We start from the raw sequence: 18,610 nt of genomic DNA on the forward strand, positions 1-18,610 counted from the left end.
AAGCCTAATTCAGGATTTTTTACAATAGCGCAACCTTTGGCTGCAGTACCACAAACTTGGGTTTATGGGTAGTGGGGGTTATTGGTAACCATACCTGAAAATGTCAAGAGTTTTCAACTTAAGGTATAGGCTGCAGTATGACTTTTACAGAATTTGAGGAAAAAAACGTCAGGCGGCAGCAAGATGCGGAGGGGAAATATTGGAAGGAGGTTTTGAGACGCATTGTGGCTGTCATCAAGTTCTTGAGTGAGAGAGGCTTGGCATTCAGGGGTGAAAATTAGCTTTTTGTAAGTAATCAAGTAATGGCAATTACGTCTGACTTTTGGAACTCATTGCACAGTTTGATCCGTTTTTAAAAGAACACATAGAGAAGTATGGCCAAAAAGGAAGAGGCACAACATCTTACTTGTCATCTACTGTGTGTGAGGAGTTCATTGACTTGATGGGTGAGAAAGTAAAAAAAACGATTGCAGCCGAACTACAGCATGCTAAGTACTTCTCAGTCATCATAGATTCAACCCCTGATTTGTCACACGTTGACCAGCTGACATTCATTTTTAGATTCGTCAGCGAGGAAGGAAAAGTGGTGGAGAGATTCATTGGTTTCGAGCCTATTCACAGCCACACCGGAGCAAGTCTTGCTGAATGTGTGGTCAAAATGGTCAATGATCTCGGATTAGACCTGTCAGATTGCATTTCCTCTGGTCATTTATGATGGAAATATTCATATTCATCATTACGTTGTATGGTGATGGGGGTTGCATTCTGATTTGAGCATCAGTGTAAGTCAGTTTCAGGATTTTTGGTTGGATCTAAATTTTTATGTAGTATGTGTGGTGAGTCTGTTTACTTTCTTGTAAATCTGTGGCCTTTATGCCATAGTGAATTTCATTTTTTTTGTGTAAAGCTGACGGACACTGGGGCACTTCATGTGAAGTCACCCTGGGGCACCCTAAGGGGTTAATCCGGGCCTGCTCTCGGCCTACTCTCAGAATTCAGAGAGTTGAAGACAAAAAGGGGGCGTGCCTCCGAGAAATGCCGCAAGAAAGCTGGGAGATTTTCCGACCTCATCGTGACCTCATAGCAGCCCGACACGGTGTAGCCTGCTAATAAATCCAAGGAAAAAGAAGAACGTGCACAATGAAAAAAGATTAACAATGTTGACGTCCAAGAAGGATGGCAAACCTTTGCGCGACATTTACTTCAATAAACAAAGCTTTCGCTGTTGTCCAGAAATACCTAATTTCGATTATGTGTTTGTTTGTTATTTTCCCCCTGTCGCATGGAAGTGCGATTCTTTTACAGCCAGAATTACAGCCACTACGAAAAAGTTGCACATTGAGCTTTCCCCAAACGCGCCGTTTCGGTGTCTGTAGTTTTAATGCAAATGAGGAGGAGAGAGGCAGGTCAAGGAGGAGGGTGGGGGTGTGGCCCTGAGCAGATTGTGGCCACGGTACCATGCGCTCTGTTTACAGTGGATGTATCGCAATGGCACAAGGCGCACACAGTCTTTGGCTGTGTTCTGTATATATTCCAGACAGACCCTCCAGGTTTTCGCGATGTTGCGATTTGCAACTTCAACCAATCATCGCGAATTGAGTGCTGTGTTGCACATTTAACCAACCACCGCAACTTTACCGCAAATTTGACCAATCATTGGCGTTGTCTTGAACTGACGTCGACAAACTACCTTCCGCCTTACTTCCGTGTTGACTACTTCAAGCGATTAAAGCAGAGGTTTTCAAACTGTGGGGCGCCAGAGTTCTTCAGGGGGGGCGCGACGTGAGAAAAAAATAAACCCGAAAAAAAACCTGAAAGTCGATTATTCAAATCATCAGTCGTAGGCTACTTCAACTGTAGAAGTAATAACTAAATCAAATTTCAACCGTTTATCTTTGTGCAAACCATTTAACAAATCTACACACGTATCTTCAATAATATCTAAACAGAATTTCGATATCATTTAAAATTTCTTCAGAATCACAGTTTTAGTTTCATACTGCTTCGTTTTCAGCTGTTTTCATTGAAGACGTCTGCCCATTCTGATACACCTACTTCTAGACATCGTAACTCCTTTTCTTTTCAATCGTTTACCATCGTTCAAACCATTAAACAAATATACACACTTATATCTTCAATAATATCGAAACGGAATTTTGATAGCATTTATACTTTTTTCAGAATCACAGTTTTAGTTTCAAACCGGCATCGTTTTCAGTTGCTTATAATAATTTAGGTCACCATAGCAACGCTGGTAAACAAACCCCGCCGAATAGTCAAATCTCTGTGGGGTGTTCCACGAACGGAGGTTTTTAACTAACACTGAGTTAACGCTGAACTCTAGGTTGATTGACCCTGTGCCGACCAACCCAGAGTTTTCGGTTCCACAGCAGCGGTTATGCATTAGTTCAATCAACTCGCGGTTAGTTTACCCAGGGTTGTGCGCGTCCACGCCAAACCTATAAAGACGTGATTTATGGATCATGGAATTACCGATCAATATGGCGAAACGGGCCGCATATTTCTCAGATCTCGACCTCCAGGTTCTCCTGAGGCCTGTCGCCTGTTTCAGGTAGCTGGTTTAACATACTCTGAGTTTAATCCTGCGCTCTGAGTTGGTTGACTCAGAGTTCAGGGTTGAAAAGCAACTCTGGGTTTTCGGTTTCAGAACAGTGGGGTGTTCCACAAAGCCGGTTTTATCACATAACCGGGTAAGTTAACCCAGGGTTTTCGGTAACCCTAGGTTTTCCGTTCCAAAAGGATCACGGTATGTTAGTTGCTATAGCAACATATGCTCTGAATCAAACCTGGTCGGACCAGGTTTTGCGCAGGTTAAGTTTGAAACATAACCCGGTTTTGGGTATTTCAACCGGCGTTCACCGCAGATTTCATGTGTTCACAATGGCATGCCCTTTTGATGAGAGAACTGCTGATATCAGAGCGCAAATTATACGTGCAATCCACCGGGAGCGATTGATAAGACCACGGCTCGACATCTTGGCATAGGCTATTGGATTACTTTTTGCTGGAGAGGAGAGATATAGATTCTCGCGCAAATCTTTAATATATTTAAATAGCCTTAGATAGCCAACACTACCAATCGAGGACCTGGCCTCAGTTCACTCCAGACTATTTGCGTAGCCCTCCGTTTTTTTCAAATGGTAGTTTTATCTAGGCTATAATGCTGGAGATGCTGAGTACATCAGAGTCGTTTCAGATGACCCATTCAAGATTTGTATCGGCCTCCTATCATACAAAGAGCAATAGGCTATTGTCTAAGTAGCCTACTATGCCGAGAGGCATTTACAACATAAAGTATAAAGTAGTCCTAACGGACTTGCATCCACTGGAGAATGTTCGATCGTAGCCGGCGGCTTCATTACAAGCACTGATCCATCTTGATCTGTGAAGTTGATGAATTGTCACTTTTAGGTTGTCTACCCAGTTACCAAAAAAAGAAACATTTGGAATAGTATGCGCTGTGGCAAGCACACGGTTTGCATATGTTACTTCGAAGGCAAAAAAAATCGAAAATACAAGAAAACACAAAAACCTACATTCAACCAGTGTGGGGTATGGCCCATGACTCTCTGAGGTGGTAGGTACCTCCAGGTACCCCCTCCATGCCAGGGCGCCCTGAATTTATGTTTATTAACAGCTCCTCCACCGGGGTCAAGACAATTTGAGGGCCAGATCCAGTCTGCCGACTGTCGGCCTTTTCACGATTGGCTTAAAAAAGTGGCTTATTTAAATGTATACCAATACGATGGTGGGAAAAGCTTACCAGTTTGTATGTTTTTTATACTTCATTTTTATACTTAATCCTCTGACCGCTTGGAAGCAATCGGAGTAGGCCTACATATTGTTTTAGAAGAAAGGGGTTATGTGGTAGGATCTTTAAGAATGCTTAACTGGGATATTTATATATTCATGATGGCTCAAATATTAAGGATCATGCTTTTGACGTGTAACTAACGCATTTACGCGGTCAGCGATCCGCTGCCAGGCTTTGGTTCTCCGGGTTCCAGAGGTTTTAGCGTTCCCTTTTCTTGTGATAATGTCCTTCTCCTCGTCATAGCTCTCCAGGAGAACCTGGAGTTCCATTTCATTGAAATAAGCGGCCCGTTTCGCCATATCGATCAGGGTTTCCATGATCCATACATCACGTCTTTTTAAGTTTGGCGTGGACGCGCACAACCCTGTGTTAACCAACCCCGAGTTGATTGAACTAATGCATAACCGCTGCTGTGGAACCGAAAACTCTGGGTTGGTCGGCACAGGGTCAATCAACCTAGAGTTCAGCGTTAACTCAGTGTTTGTTAAACCTCCGTTCGTGGAACACCCCTCAGGTGATCAGCGTTGGGTTAATCAACTCTGAGTATGTTCACTCTGGGTTGAGGGCGTGCCTGTTGACTATGAAGAGCCATCATCAATGGATCTCTGATAACATGATCAAACATGGACCAAAAGCGTAGATCCACCTACTTTTCCCCGACGGAATTGGAAATTCTAATGAACGTGTATGCCGAGCAGTTACCCATTTTAACAAAAAACAAAAACAAAGCAATTCCGCCGCGGCAGCGAGAGCGCGAGAGAGAGCTTGGCAGGAAATAGCTGAACAAGTCAAATAAATTAGTAAAATAAAATAAAATAAGAGGAAAGTTTAATATCTTCCACTTATTCAATATGTAAATTGTGTGTGTGTGTGTGTGTGTGTGTGTGTGTGTGTGTGTGTGTGTGTGTGTGTGTGTGTGTGTGTGTGTGTGTGTGTGTGTGTGTGTGTGTGTGTGTGTGTGTGTGTCAATTTACACAACCCCGAGTTGCCCCACGAGGACTTGGCAGCAAATGAAGTACAAAAATATAGTTTAAACAGGTAAACTAATGTTTAATTGAAATCAAGTCAATTGTGCTGTTTTGCCTGCTCTACCTAATTTAACAGCTATGTTCAACATGTATTATATATTTGTATACTATATTTAAGCAGTAAATGTAAGTAGTACATTTCCCAGCCACCCCAACACTGCCAATATTTAATAGGATTTAGATATATTAGAAGGCTACACCTAGGCAAAATGCATTATAAATATATATGTGTCTTCAAAATAGCGCTTACTGAATATTAGGGTAACATTTTCCTCCATGTTAGTGTAGCAGGTACATAAGATGTATGTATGCATTACACCAAAATTCCCTCATGTTTTATTTATTACTTGTATTTCGTGATATATTCTGTAAATAGATCGTTCGGGAGCTTTTGTTATTTTATTTTGAAGTTTCGATCGTGACTTCATTTTCTTCCGTTGCGCTCGCCATTCCTCACTTGTTGTTTTAATGCTGTGAGGAGGTGAGTGTTTTTCCTCTGCTCTGTGCAGCTTTCTGTTCTAAAATTGTTCATGAGAAAATAACCAGTGTAAACGGTGAGATTATGTTATGGTGTGATTCTGTGCTTGTTGGTGTTGTTCATGTGTTCCTGTGTATTTGTTTTGCAAGAGTTTTGAGTGTTTTAGCGAACTATTTAGCTAGCGCACTGTTTAGCAGCACTTGAGGATACACACACAGTGACGGCAGCCTGTTCATTGTTCGTTTCCCGCCATTTCAGATTGACGTGCTGCAGTGTCCTGTGTACTAATGCTGCTGCATTATTTGTGCATTTATTTCATTCAGGTATGTTAATGTTGCTCCCATGTTGTACTTTATTTTAATATAAAATATTAATTAGCTGGTGGTGTATAGTTTTCAGGTGGATTTGAATTTGTGTGTCTGTATTGTGAACTTTTGTGACTTCATATATTTGAATATATGTATTGTAAGGCACTTCTGGCCAGGCTGACTTGTTGTTTTAATGCTGTGAGGAGATTGACGTGCTGCAGTGTCCTGTGTACTAATGCTGCTGCATTATTTGTGCATTTATTTCATTCAGAAATAAATACGCCACTGTCGCTACAGTTCGGCCAAAGTGACACACCAAGTCCCTGTGTCCTACTCCATTTCACAACACACAACGCAGAGCCAGACCGGTTACATTGGTGCCGTGACCCGGATTGATGTCGTGGACCAACACCAGCTTGGTCACCGGAGGTTGTTGGACGACAGAACAATGACGAACGAAAAAAAAGGTTTCCTTAAGAGGGTTACATTGGAGTGACTTTGTCACGGTTCAAGGACATTAGGGGGATTTGGTTTATTTATTTTTTTGTTTCATTTTCTTATAAAGAAAAGAAATGTACAGTGTCAAATGAAGGAAAGGAATACAGTACTTTCCGTGGTTTATTGAGTCAGTATTTTCATTGTTTTTTTTTACTTAAGAAAAATGGATTCCAATGTTGAAAATGGGACTGCTATTCGTACTGTTGATTCTATTTCCGGGAGGGGGGCACAGATGTTCACCTCTCCAGTTGCTGATTCGGGGAGGGGAACACAGCTCAGGGCTCTAAACTAACATTTTTCATTGGTTGCACTGGTGCGCCTAACTTTTTTTCTTAGGTGCACCAGCACAAAAGTTAGGTGCACCCAAATTGTCGACCATATCGCATTCAACACTGCAGTTTTACAGGTTCACGTTTTTTAAATAGCTGTCCATATAGGCAATATTGACTTGTAAATGATGAACTAAGAATCTGGTCAACATAATGTTCTTTATTTGAATGTTTGCACAAGAAAGGTAATTTCACTGAAACATTTTGGTGCTGTAAGTGCTTCACTGAGCTGCAATTTAAACTTAAAACATCTGAAGATAAAAAGAAATGAAAGATTAAAAGATTAAAAGAAATAAAAAGAAAATCTAAATTAAAAGTGCAAGAAATTAAAAGTGAAACTTCAAACTGAACATCTCATGGCTCCAGGTCTTATGGAATATCCTCAATTGCAGTCACATGCCCCTCTGATGGCCAACTCATGTAGTTTGGCCTTCCTGATCTTTGGCAATAGCCCGGGCTATTATTTGTTTTCTATCACTGAACTTTCGAACAAAACTCTTGCTCAGCAACGATGGGAAATAGCCTACTATGAAATGCATTATTTAAACCAGTATGAATATTACCGTAGGCCTATATGTTTACCAGGCAATTGAATAACGCCTGCACACACACAGGCACGCACGCACGCACACGCAGAGTGGTAATCGGGAGAGTTGGGAGAATTCCCTGTGGCCCGTTAACGTTTCGGGCGGCGCCAGGTCAACGTCGCAACCAATTCGGTTTTGTCTAGAGGGGAATAACTGAGCGCCCCCTCCCGAAGTGGTACAGCCCAGGTCGGTCTTGAACTGCGATTGGTCAGAAAGACGTAACTGCTAATGACAACATTGAACTCTCATGCAGGCTCGAACAGAGTGACACACAAACACACACACACACACATAGTATTTCACACGCTCCGTATCCAGCTTATTCCATGCTTAAAGCACCCAGGCTACTATGCGGCGAGCTGGGGCTCTCATGTTCTCCCCTGCGGTGTATACCTTGTCCGCATCCCCTGCCATCCAGTTGTCATACGATTCATGCAGACTGGTTTTGAACGGCTGATTCCATGGATGTAGCCTACTTTGCGTGTGCCGTGTTTTCCCGCCGATGTGGCGAAGCTGTATGGTTATGCTGTTGAGCTTAAATAAATGCACTATATAAGTTGACTATAAACAATTATTGAAGTTTAACATTTTGTTCAGCAAATTTGACAACTGACAGATGCAATATTTTAGCCAGTGAAAATCGCAAAATTCTGACGAGCATTCTTAAATGAAGTAGAATAAAGAGGAATATCTGGACCACGGCCAATCAGAGGGGGGTCCCGCTCTTCATTATCTCTGATTGGTTTAGACCATGATATGGGCCTTTCAGAGTCGCGGAGGTTTTTTCTTTTTGAACGGCTGGTTGCACCGGTGCGACCTCAGATTTTTTTTAGTCGCACCATTGAGAAATTAGGTCGCATGTGCGACCAAATTGGTCGCACTTTAGAGCCCTGCAGCTATTGAGCTCTTTTGGGAGGGGAACACAGCTAGTGAACTCTTTTGGGAGGGGGGTACAGTTGTTTAACTCTCCAGTTGCAAGTCCAGGTGACGTGAGGTCACCAGCGTTCAGCTCCATCCGTCGAGTTGATGTCCCAGACAATGTGGCTTCCTCAGTTTTCACCTCCACCCATCTACCTAGTCACACACCACTTACTCACAGACCTACTCTTTCACTTTCGGCCATCCCAGACAGGAGTGACCCAGCTTTGAGTGATCTCATCACGCATATCGCCCAGCAAGTAGGACAGTCTATATTAGCTCAGTTGAAGGGAGTGAGTCAGGCGAATGAAGGTGCTCAAGCACGAGTTGAGAACTCAGGTGCAGGCCAGTCGTTCGTTGACTCCACACTTAACCTGACTGGTGTGAAGTTAGTCATGCAGTCCGATGTGAGAGAGCCTCCTGTGTACAGAGGGGATGGGTCCGACAAGCTTTCGGTACATGAGTGGGAAGAGCTCATGTTCACCTACTTGAGAAGAAGACATGTGGAGCTGGGAGAGCAGCACCAGGAGATGCTGTCTAGATTAATGGGGAAAGCCAGGGACATTGTGAAGATAACACTCCGTAGCAATCCTTCACTGAAGCCTCATGAGAACCCAAAAGTAATTATCAACATACTGAAACAGCATTTCAGTGGTGTGGCGTGTTCCAGTATGCCTCTTGCAGACTTCTATAGCACTGTGCCTGTAGCAGGAGAGAACCCAGTCGAGTACTGGATCCGCCTTAACAAGGCTGTTGATGCAGCTGAGGAGGGTTTGAGCAGACAGGGGCGGCATATTGATGATCTCAGTCGAGAGGTAACCATGATGTTTGTCAAGTACTGTCCCGATCCCTCCCTTGCTGCAGTGCTACGGTTCAAGGCGCCAGAGAAATGGACAGCTGGTGAAATACAGGAGCACGTTGACCGTTATCAGATTGACATGAGAGAACAGCTGAATACCAGACCAAACCGTCATGTCCCAGCAAGACATGTGGCAGTTCATATTCAAACACCTGTGTCTGAGGAGGTGTTGTTGGCCAGCCATCCGGAGGTACTCCCTGTGCAGGCCGAAGTGAGTGCCACGTCTACCACTCAGTTTGATGAAAACTGCCTAAAGACCCTGATTGGCCTGCTTGACCGCACACTTTCTCAGAACAGCCAGGTGATGGCTCAGAATAACAGGCCGATGTATAGACAGCACCCGTCTGACCAGTCACAGAGAAGATACTGCAAGGTTTGCAAGTCTGCAGAACACACTACCCTAATGCACTGCCGGCGAGATCGCCTGTGTTTGTCTTGCTCAAGCCGGGTCATATCAAGAGAGAATGCTCAAGTTACACTCCCGGACGGGAGGACCAGGCCACACATCTACCTCAAGAGCAACAGCATTTAAACTGATTGGCCGGCATTGGGAGAGGGGATGTGCGGGTGAAGACAATCAAACCTTCAGGAGTGGGAGTGAATTTGAACAGTGTTATGTGAAAGTGTGCAGTGCAGCACCGGCTGGTGTGAAGATAATAGCACAGAACACACACAGAGTTGAGCCATATGATGAGCTATTCTATGCTCCAGTCGATGTGAATAATGTGTTCCAGATGCAAGGAATGCTTGATTCAGGTTACATGGCCTGTACTTTCAGTGTAGAAGCAGAGGAGAGGATGCTGAGTGAGAAAGTGCTGTCAGATCCAAGACCGATGACACAGGAAGTGGTTTTGGTGGGCTGTGGAGGGAAGCTCACCAAACCAAAGTGTATGCATGAGGTTGAACTGAAGGTGTATGGGTTGAGCTGTATCGTTCCAGTTTTGGTGGTGCCAGGCCAGCGAGATGATCTCATCATTGGCACGAATGTGATCAAGTTTCTCATGCGCCAGTTGAAGAACAGTGATGATTACTGGCGGCTTATCTCTGTTCGCAGTCTTTCTTCATCCCCTGAGTGTGAACAGTTCTTGGATCTCATGGCGAACACGTCTCGTTGGAGGGGTGAGGAGCTACCGGACAAGATTGGCACAGTCAAGCTCCAACAGTCAGTTACTCTTCTAGCGATGCAAGAGCACCTGGTCTGGGGTAAGCTGCCTAACAATGCGCCCATGTCACCGGGAAGCACTGTGCTGGTTGAACCAACCTCATCCAAGTCCATGCCACGTAACATCATGGTTGGCCGTGTCGTGACACCTCTGTGGGGTGATAGGTGGGTCCCCATGAAGGTCACCAATCTGTCTGATAGACCAGTCACACTGAAGAGGAACTGTAAGCTGGCAGATGTGTCCCCTTGTCTAGCTCTGGAAGATTTTGAACTCCTCCAAGGCTATAGCCAGATCGACACAGCTGTTCCAGGCAAGCGTCATACACCACTCAGTCCTTCAGGTCTCGAACAGAGATTGCGAGATGTTGGCCTTGACAAACTTGACATACAGCCTTGTCAGACTAGCCCCGCAGGAACTGTGAAGTTAGTCCAGCTGCTCGAATGCTACAACGATGTCTTTTCCAAGCACGAAATGGATTGCGGTGAGGCAAAGGGCTTTGTCCACCGCATTCGACTAACAGATGATCGTCCATTCCGCCTCCCCTACCGGAGGGTACCGCCTGCTCACTACCAGAAGCTACGTCAAGTGTTGACAGATATGGAGGAGCAAGGGATAATTCGGAAGTCAGTGAGTGATTATGCATCACCGCTAGTGATGGTATGGAAAAAGGATGGAAACTTGAGGATCTGCACCGACTTTCGGTGGTTGAATGCGAGAACACTCAAGGACGCCCATCCCCTTCCACACCAGTCGGACTGCTTGGCTGCCTTGGGAGGGAACACCTACTTCAGCACAATGGATTTAACGTCCGGTTTCTACAACATTCCCATGGCAGAAGAGGACAAAAAATACACTGCCTTCACCACACCGATAGGCCTGCATGAGTATAATAGGATGCCGCAGGGACTGTGCAATAGTCCGGCCTCATTTATGCGCATGATGCTCAGTATATTTGGGGATTTGAACTTCAGCAGCCTTTTATGCTATTTAGACGATTTGCTCGTCTTCGCATCAACTGAAGAGGAGGCTCTACGGAGACTGGAGGGCGTGTTCCAGCGCCTGCGAGAGAACAACCTGAAGTTGAGTCCTAAGAAGTGTCATCTGATGCGATCGTCTGTCAAGTTTCTGGGTCACATCATAGATGGAAACGGGGTGGCTGTGGATCCTGCGAAGGTGGATGTCATATCCAGTATGTCGAGGTCTGATCTTATGGAGGATGACAGATGTACACCTTCAGTGCGGAGGATCAAATCCTTTTGGGGCATGGTTTTCTTCTACCAGCACTTCATCCCCAACTGCTCTTCCATTGCCAAGCCACTCTTTGCTCTGACTGCTGGGCAGAAGAGAAGAGGAAGAAAAAAAGTAAATGTGAAGGCAGGAACATTCAGGAAACTCAAGCCTGATGACTGGACCCCAGAGTGTGACATTGCCTTTGCCGGTCTTAAAGAACGTCTGCTGGACTGTGCGGTCCCTGCACATCCTGACTTTTCACGTCCTCTGATCCTGTCGACTGATGCCTCCTTGGATGGGCTCGGTGCAGTGTTGTCACAAGTCCCTGCTGGTGAAAGTAAAGCACGACCCATAGCGTTTGCGAGTAAGACCCTCAGCAGCTCTCAGAAGAACTACCCAGCTCATCGGCTCGAGTTTCTGGCATTGAAGTGTCTGAGTGTCTGTGACAAATTCAGCCACTGGCTGAAGGGCAATTCCTTCACAGTATGGACGGACAACAATCCACTCACATATATAATGACCAAGCCAAAACTCGACGCCTGCGAACAGCGATGGGTTGCGAAGCTCGCTCCCTACACATTTAGTCTAAAGCACATTGCGGGAACCAAGAACATAGTGGCTGACGCTCTCAGCCGGGACCCGTTTGCGAAGACTGCTGGGCGTAGACTTGTCTCAGAGTCCTACAAAGATCTGCTTGCCGAATCTGATGGGGTTGGAGAAGATGGAGTTCAGGATGTCTTTCGTTTAAAAGTCCAGTATCAGGCGATGGGGACGGAACAAGATACTGCGACTCGGTCCTGTTGTCCCCCACCTCTCTGTGACAGCATTGTAGAAGCTGTCCTTGATTCTCACAACAACTGGGATGCGGCTGCAGAGTCCAGGGCGACAGGGTTGATCCAGTCTGTTCAGCACTTCCTTCCACCAGGGCAAGACCTGCTGCCTGCCTTCTCCGTAGAAGAGCTCCAGCGAAACCAAGAGCTTGATCCTGGCATCTCTACGGTTATGCCATTTCTGAATCGGCGGAGGAGGCCCTCCAGGCGGGAGAGGGATGGTTTGGACTCAAGTGCCTTGGTCCTTATCAGACAGTGGGAGAGACTTAAAGTCGTTGATGGAGTGCTCTACAGAGTCGCTAAGGATTCCATGAGCAAGCAGAAGAGACACCAGTTTGTCTTGCCCCGGAGCCTGGTGGAGAAGGCCTTGCGTGGTGTGCATGACTTGGCCGGTCATCAGGGGCAGGCGAGAACAATTCATCTCGCGAGACAGCGCTTCTTTTGGGCTGGAATGGAGCGTCAGATTAAAGGCTATGTCAAGTGCTGTCAGAGGTGCATCCTGGCCAAGACACCAGATCCTTCTGCCAGAGCTCCGCTTGAAAGTATCAGGACATCTCATCCTATGGAACTGGTGTGTTTGGATTTCTGGAATGCAGAAGATAGCAAACAGCGCTCCGTGGATGTTCTTGTCTTGACAGATCATTTCACAAAGTTGGCCCACGCCTTTCCCTGCACAAACCAACAGGCGAAGCAGGTTGCTAAAAAGTTATGGGACAATGTTTTCTGTGTGTATGGGTTTCCAGAGCGCATCCACACAGATCAAGGAGCCAACTTTGAGAGTGAGCTCATTGCAGAGTTGCTTCGGCTATCGGGAGTCTCCAAGTCGCACACTACAGCTTATCACCCCATGGGGAACGGAGGAACTGAGAGATTTAACAGGACTCTGGGGAATATGCTCCGTTCGCTGCCGCTGAGAGAGAAGGCCAAGTGGCCCCAGCAAATCCAGACCCTGACATTTGCATACAATGCGACGGTGCATGAGACAACTGGGTACGCGCCTTTTTACCTCATGTTTGGTCGGATTCCAAGACTCCCTGTTGATGTGATGTTCAAACAGGTCCTGCACGACCCAGTGGTTGTTGACTACGGCAGCTATGTGACATCGCTTATGTCTCACCTCCATGAGGCAGCAGGCATCGCTCAAAGGCATGCCATCAAGGAGCAAGACAAGCAAGCGAGAGGTTACAATCGAAGGGTCAAGGGGACTTACCTGAACGTGGGAGATAGAGTACTGCTCGCCAATAAAGGCGAAAGGGGAAAGAAGAAACTTGCGGATAAGTGGGAACCGACTGTTTATACTGTCATGGACAGCAAACCGCAGACTCATATCTACAAGTTGGTAGATGAGAAAGGGAACGCAAAGGTGGTACATCGCAACCTTATCATGGATATCAGCTTCCTACCTGTGGAGTCTGCTGATGGAGGATTGGCAGGATCGGAGGACAGTTTTGGTGATTCAGAGGACGAGTCCCACATTGAGGATCTCATCGACTCTTTGAATGAGGAGGGTTCGATGGATAGGGCAAGCGCATGGGTTCTGAGTGGGGCGGAGGAAGCTGCCAGCCTCCGGTCCTGTGACGAAGCTGATGCGGATGAAGATCAGTCTGATGCGGGGCATGATCCGTCTGATGCGGGGTCGGAGCAGTCGGCTGCACCAGATACAGCGTCAGTGATTGACGCGAGTAGGCAAGGCAAGGCACCACCTAAGCAGGAAGACGGTGTGGTCAGGACACGTGTTGGCAGGGTTGTTGGGAAAGTCAACCATCTGATCGAAACGATGGCTCAAAAGCCGTGTGACATGACTACCTCATTTGGTTAGAGATCAAGGACTCTTTTTGCCCTGTTCTGTTCAAAAGGGGTTGATTTGTGTCTTTTCCACTGTTGTTTTGAGTATTTGCTTTACACTGTGTCTCACTAAGATGGTGTGCTTATGTATGCTTACGACTAGGGCTGCAGGATATATCGGCTATGTACGATATATCGATATAATTTCCAAGGGGATACAAGATTTGACAATATCGTTTATATCGATATGCGTTAAAATGGTCCGTTTCCCGCTCAAGCGTCTACAGCGCTTGCCTTGGAGACTGTGAGCGCGACCCCTCCCCCTCTCACTCTTTCCGAACGTGCCATGTGCAAAGACGCCTCATTCCCACCCCCGCCGCCCCCTCACAACACAACAAGCATGGATGATACCCGTAAAGAAAACGAGACAGCGGCGGGAGACGAAATTGTTTCAAAGAGGAGAAACAACGGCTCTATAATGTGGAAATAGTTTGGGTTTAAAAAAAACAGATGAGCAGCTGCTGCAGGTCATCTGTAGAGTGTAGCAAAACCGTTGCGACTAAAAGTGGAAGCACGACAAATCTGTTCCACCATTTACAGCAGCGGCACAAAGTGCAGTATGAGGAATGCGTAAAACTCCGTGGCTGTGCTGCTGCATCACCACCGGCCGCGACAGCTTCTTCTGCCCCGAAACCAGGGCCGGCGATCGGCAAATGTGTTGGGGGCGCCCTCTGGTGACGCTCTTAATTAATTAATTAAAATATACGAAACAAGCGAAATGAAACCAAACATGTTCCCAAATGGAACGGAGAAGGGAGGGGGCGGGGGATTAAAGTTACGGCGCACTGAAACCCTCACCGTAGTACGCAGGACAATGCGACGAAGCCAATGCTCTTAATGGTAGCTAATGTGTGTAACCTACAGCTTTATATTGTTTTGCATAGGTGATTATTTTGTGAAGAAGGTGAAAAACATCCCTTTTTTTTTTTTACATGTTCATTGAATTCTGTTGAAAATAACGATACAAAATCACATGTTGCAGTCATATGGACCTATGTTTTAATATAAGTGCTTGCAACATCTCACATGTGGTTTTTGACTTGCATAAAAAACATCTAACCCACTCTATAGAAAATATCGAGATATATATCGTATATCGCCATTCAGCCAAAAAATATCGGGATATCATATTTTGCCCATATCGTGCAGCCCTACTTACGACTATGGTTTGGGACTTGGGTAGGCCGGGTGGTTTGGTGTACACGGCACCAGACAATTCTAGGAGGGACTAAGGCCTGTACGCCCTTTGATTTCTCTGAACCTGTTTCCCAGGTAGCTTTTGAGCTGGATATAAAGATTAGATCTTTATGTGAACCCGTGCCAGTAAGCCAGTATTGGTTGTCCCTGTAAGTGTTATGTACTGGCAGCCACTCAGGATTTTGGTGTAATTCAGGAGGGGTGAATGTAGCAGGTACATAAGATGTATGTATGCATTCCACCAAAATTCCCTCATGTTTTATTTATTACTTGTATTTCGTGATATATTCTGTAAATAGATCGTTCGGGAGCTTTTGTTATTTTATTTTGAAGTTTCGATCGTGACGTCATTTTCTTCCGTTGCGCTCGCCATTCCTCACTTGTTGTTTTAATGCTGTGAGGAGGTGAGTGTTTTTCCTCTGCTCTGTGCAGCTTTCTGTTCTAAAATTGTTAATGAGAAAATAACCAGTGTAAACGGTGAGATAGAGTTATGGTGTGATTCTGTGCTTGTTGGTGTTGTTCATGTGTTCCTGTGTATTTGTTTTGCAAGAGTTTTGAGTGTTTTAGCGAACTATTTAGCAAGCGCACTGTTTAGCAGCACTTGAGGATACACACACAGTGACGGCAGCCTGTTCATTGTTCGTTTCCCGCCATTTCAGATTGACGTGCTGCAGTGTCCTGTGTACTAATGCTGCTGCATTATTTGTGCATTTATTTCATTCAGGTATGTTAATGTTGCTCCCATGTTGTACTTTATTTTAATATAAAATATTAATTAGCTGGTGGTGTATAGTTTTCAGGTGGATTTGAATTTGTGTGTCTGTATTGTGAACTTTTGTGACTTCATATATTTGAATATATGTATTGTAAGGCACTTCTGGCCAGGCTGACTTGTTGTTTTAATGCTGTGAGGAGATTGACGTGCTGCAGTGTCCTGTGTACTAATGCTGCTGCATTATTTGTGCATTTATTTCATTCAGAAATAAATACGCCACTGTCGCTACAGTTCGGCCAAAGTGACACACCAAGTCCCTGTGTCCTACTCCATTTCACAACACACAACGCAGAGCCAGACCGGTTACATTAGCAAATCGAAAAAATGCAGAGGCCCGGCAGACTGGAGGGGGTCCACCACCTGCAGCCCTCACAGAGGCTGAGGAGATGGCCCTCAGCCAACAGAGTATGCGTCCTGTGGCTGAGGGCATCCCTGGGGGGAGCTCCTCTGATCGCCCCCACCCCCCAGGATAGAAGTGCCTTTACAGTATAAGAGGTTGGTTATTCAAAATAATTAAATATGTACACGCAACCCAGCGCGTGGCAAATTAGATGGGGCAATATTCTGGCTCAAGTAATAATTGCACTGTCTAATCATCTTCTTCCAGTTACTGATGGCGTCATCGCCCTACTTGAACCAGATGCCCTCACCAACCTCCATGCAATTGTAACAATTCAAAAGATGCAAAAGGATGCTTTGGAGATCCAAATTTCGGAACATAAGTTATAGGTGGGTGAGGTGCAAACTGGGATAGGCTACTGTTCCCTGCTCTAAAAACATACCCAATATAAATGACTTTTTTTTTTTTGTGCTTTCAGGAAATAAAATAATCCTCATAATAAGTAGATTGTCTTTATTAGAACACGGGCTGTGGTGGGACAAGTTATTTTGTTGAACAGTTTACTCAAAGGGTTTTACTTCAGTGAACAATGCAGACGATTATGCTGAGCATGTGCATGTAGAGAAGAACAGCATCTGGTTAAAAGCAGTACCAGGGTCTTTTCTGCCTTGCATTCTTAAAATGAGTTTCTTGACTAGGTTATAGGTCCGTGGTTAGTCAGCTACTCTGATCATGGGAAAGCCACAACGTTGAAGTGACTGAAGTACAGAGCGGGTGGGATGCACGGGGAGGATCATTCTGCACATGCGTTAATTGCGATAAAAAATTAAACTTAAAGCATGCCCCCGGTGCGTTTGACAGTTAACATGGGGGCTGAGAAGGTGGTCTAAATAAATGATAGATTGCGCTGAAAAACGATAGCGCTCGTGAAGAAAATTATCAGGAAAATAAAGTATATCCAACCGGGGTCTTAATAATCGTTCCTCACGGAGATTCTTTCTGAGGATCGCAGCCTCTACGTCCACAGGCTCTCGTAGAAAAGGACATGCCAACACTAACACTTCCTTCTGTCGGAGAGCTGCCTTCAGCCTTATAGACAACAAACTCAGAGTAGGTCTAACCACCTCCCGAGCAGGTTAGGTCCACGGCGTATGTTGCCGCAGCAACTAACTCTCGGTTGCGCTGAACCTGCTACCTGAAACGGAAAACCCAGAGTTTCCACTAACTCAGAGCGAACAAACTCGGGGTTGCCTCAAAACCAGCTACCTGAAACAGGGCTCTGTTCTATGTACGGTTGTTGAATCAATAAAAGAGGGTGTTTCTGTAGTAGTATGAGGCACAGAACCCCTAGTTGACCAAAAGCCTGACTCCGTGTTCTTCCTGGTCGGCGCTACAATATGTTTCAAATGTTTAAAAAATATGTTTCAAATGTTTTAAAATTATGATCAGAGATGTTTAAAATGTGTAAAATAATTAAAATTGCTTTCAAAACACAGGTATTTAGAACATTTTTTTTGGGGGGGGGGGGCTCAGCTGATTTTTTTTCTCTGAGGGGGGGCTCACTCTCTCACACTTTGAAAACCCCTGGATTAAAGCATTCATGCAGCATGTGCGCGTCCAACGTTTCACACTTGCAGACCAAAATAACTGCAGAGATCGCGAAGAGGGGTCGGCTTAGCTCAGGGGGTAGAGTCTTGTAACCGAAAGGTTGCTAGTTCAATCCCCAGCTCCTCCTAGCTGAGTGTTGTTGTCTCCATGAGCAAGACACTTAACCCTAACTGCTCCTGACGAGCTGGCTGTCGCATTGCATGGTTGACTCTGCCGTCAGTGTGTCAATGTGTGTATTAAACAATGTAAGTCGCTTTGGATAAAAGTGTCTGTTAAATGCCCTAATTGTAAAAGCAGTATCCTGGTATTCTACATGAAAGCGGGGGAAAATTATTTTACACTGCATGCAATGTTGTGGTGGAATTTAAAGGGTAATTCCGGTGTAAAATGGATTTGGGATATGTTTTGTATGATAACGAGTTGGAACGTTCGTTTTAGAGCACAAAAACAGCATATAGACGCTTTCTTCAGTTGGCTGTTTTTAGCCGATTCTATCAAAACGCTATAAACTTGGAACAATGGGGGCAGTGGTTATGTTAAATACTAAATCACTATTTTAAACCATTTAAAAGGCTAAAAGTAGCCCGACACTTCTTTGGTAGTATAATAAGGGTCAAACGAGGCATTGAGAACTTTGTAAGTGTACAGATTGTTTATTAAAAAGGACATTTTATACACACAATGGCCTTTTCCCAATGTGAAGGCTGCAGCCTTCCTAGGAAGCGTCCTTGCTAGTCGCGTCCTATGGAGATGAGCCAAGAGTGCTAGCTAGTGCTAGTGCT

General features: G+C 45.2%; 1 long non-coding RNA gene across 1 annotated transcript; it reads left to right on the top strand.

Moving 5' to 3' along the window:
- Positions 1-5,260: 5,260 nt before the first annotated feature.
- LOC130404199 (uncharacterized) lies at positions 5,261-16,909 on the top strand. The gene is made up of 3 exons (XR_008904209.1): positions 5,261-6,116; positions 15,765-16,375; positions 16,488-16,909. It is a non-coding gene; the product is annotated as an uncharacterized LOC130404199 (long non-coding RNA).
- The last annotated feature ends 1,701 nt before the right edge of the window (positions 16,910-18,610 follow it).

Source organism: Gadus chalcogrammus, chromosome 15 (assembly GCF_026213295.1).
Source record: "Gadus chalcogrammus isolate NIFS_2021 chromosome 15, NIFS_Gcha_1.0, whole genome shotgun sequence".
NCBI lineage: Eukaryota > Metazoa > Chordata > Actinopteri > Gadiformes > Gadidae > Gadus > Gadus chalcogrammus.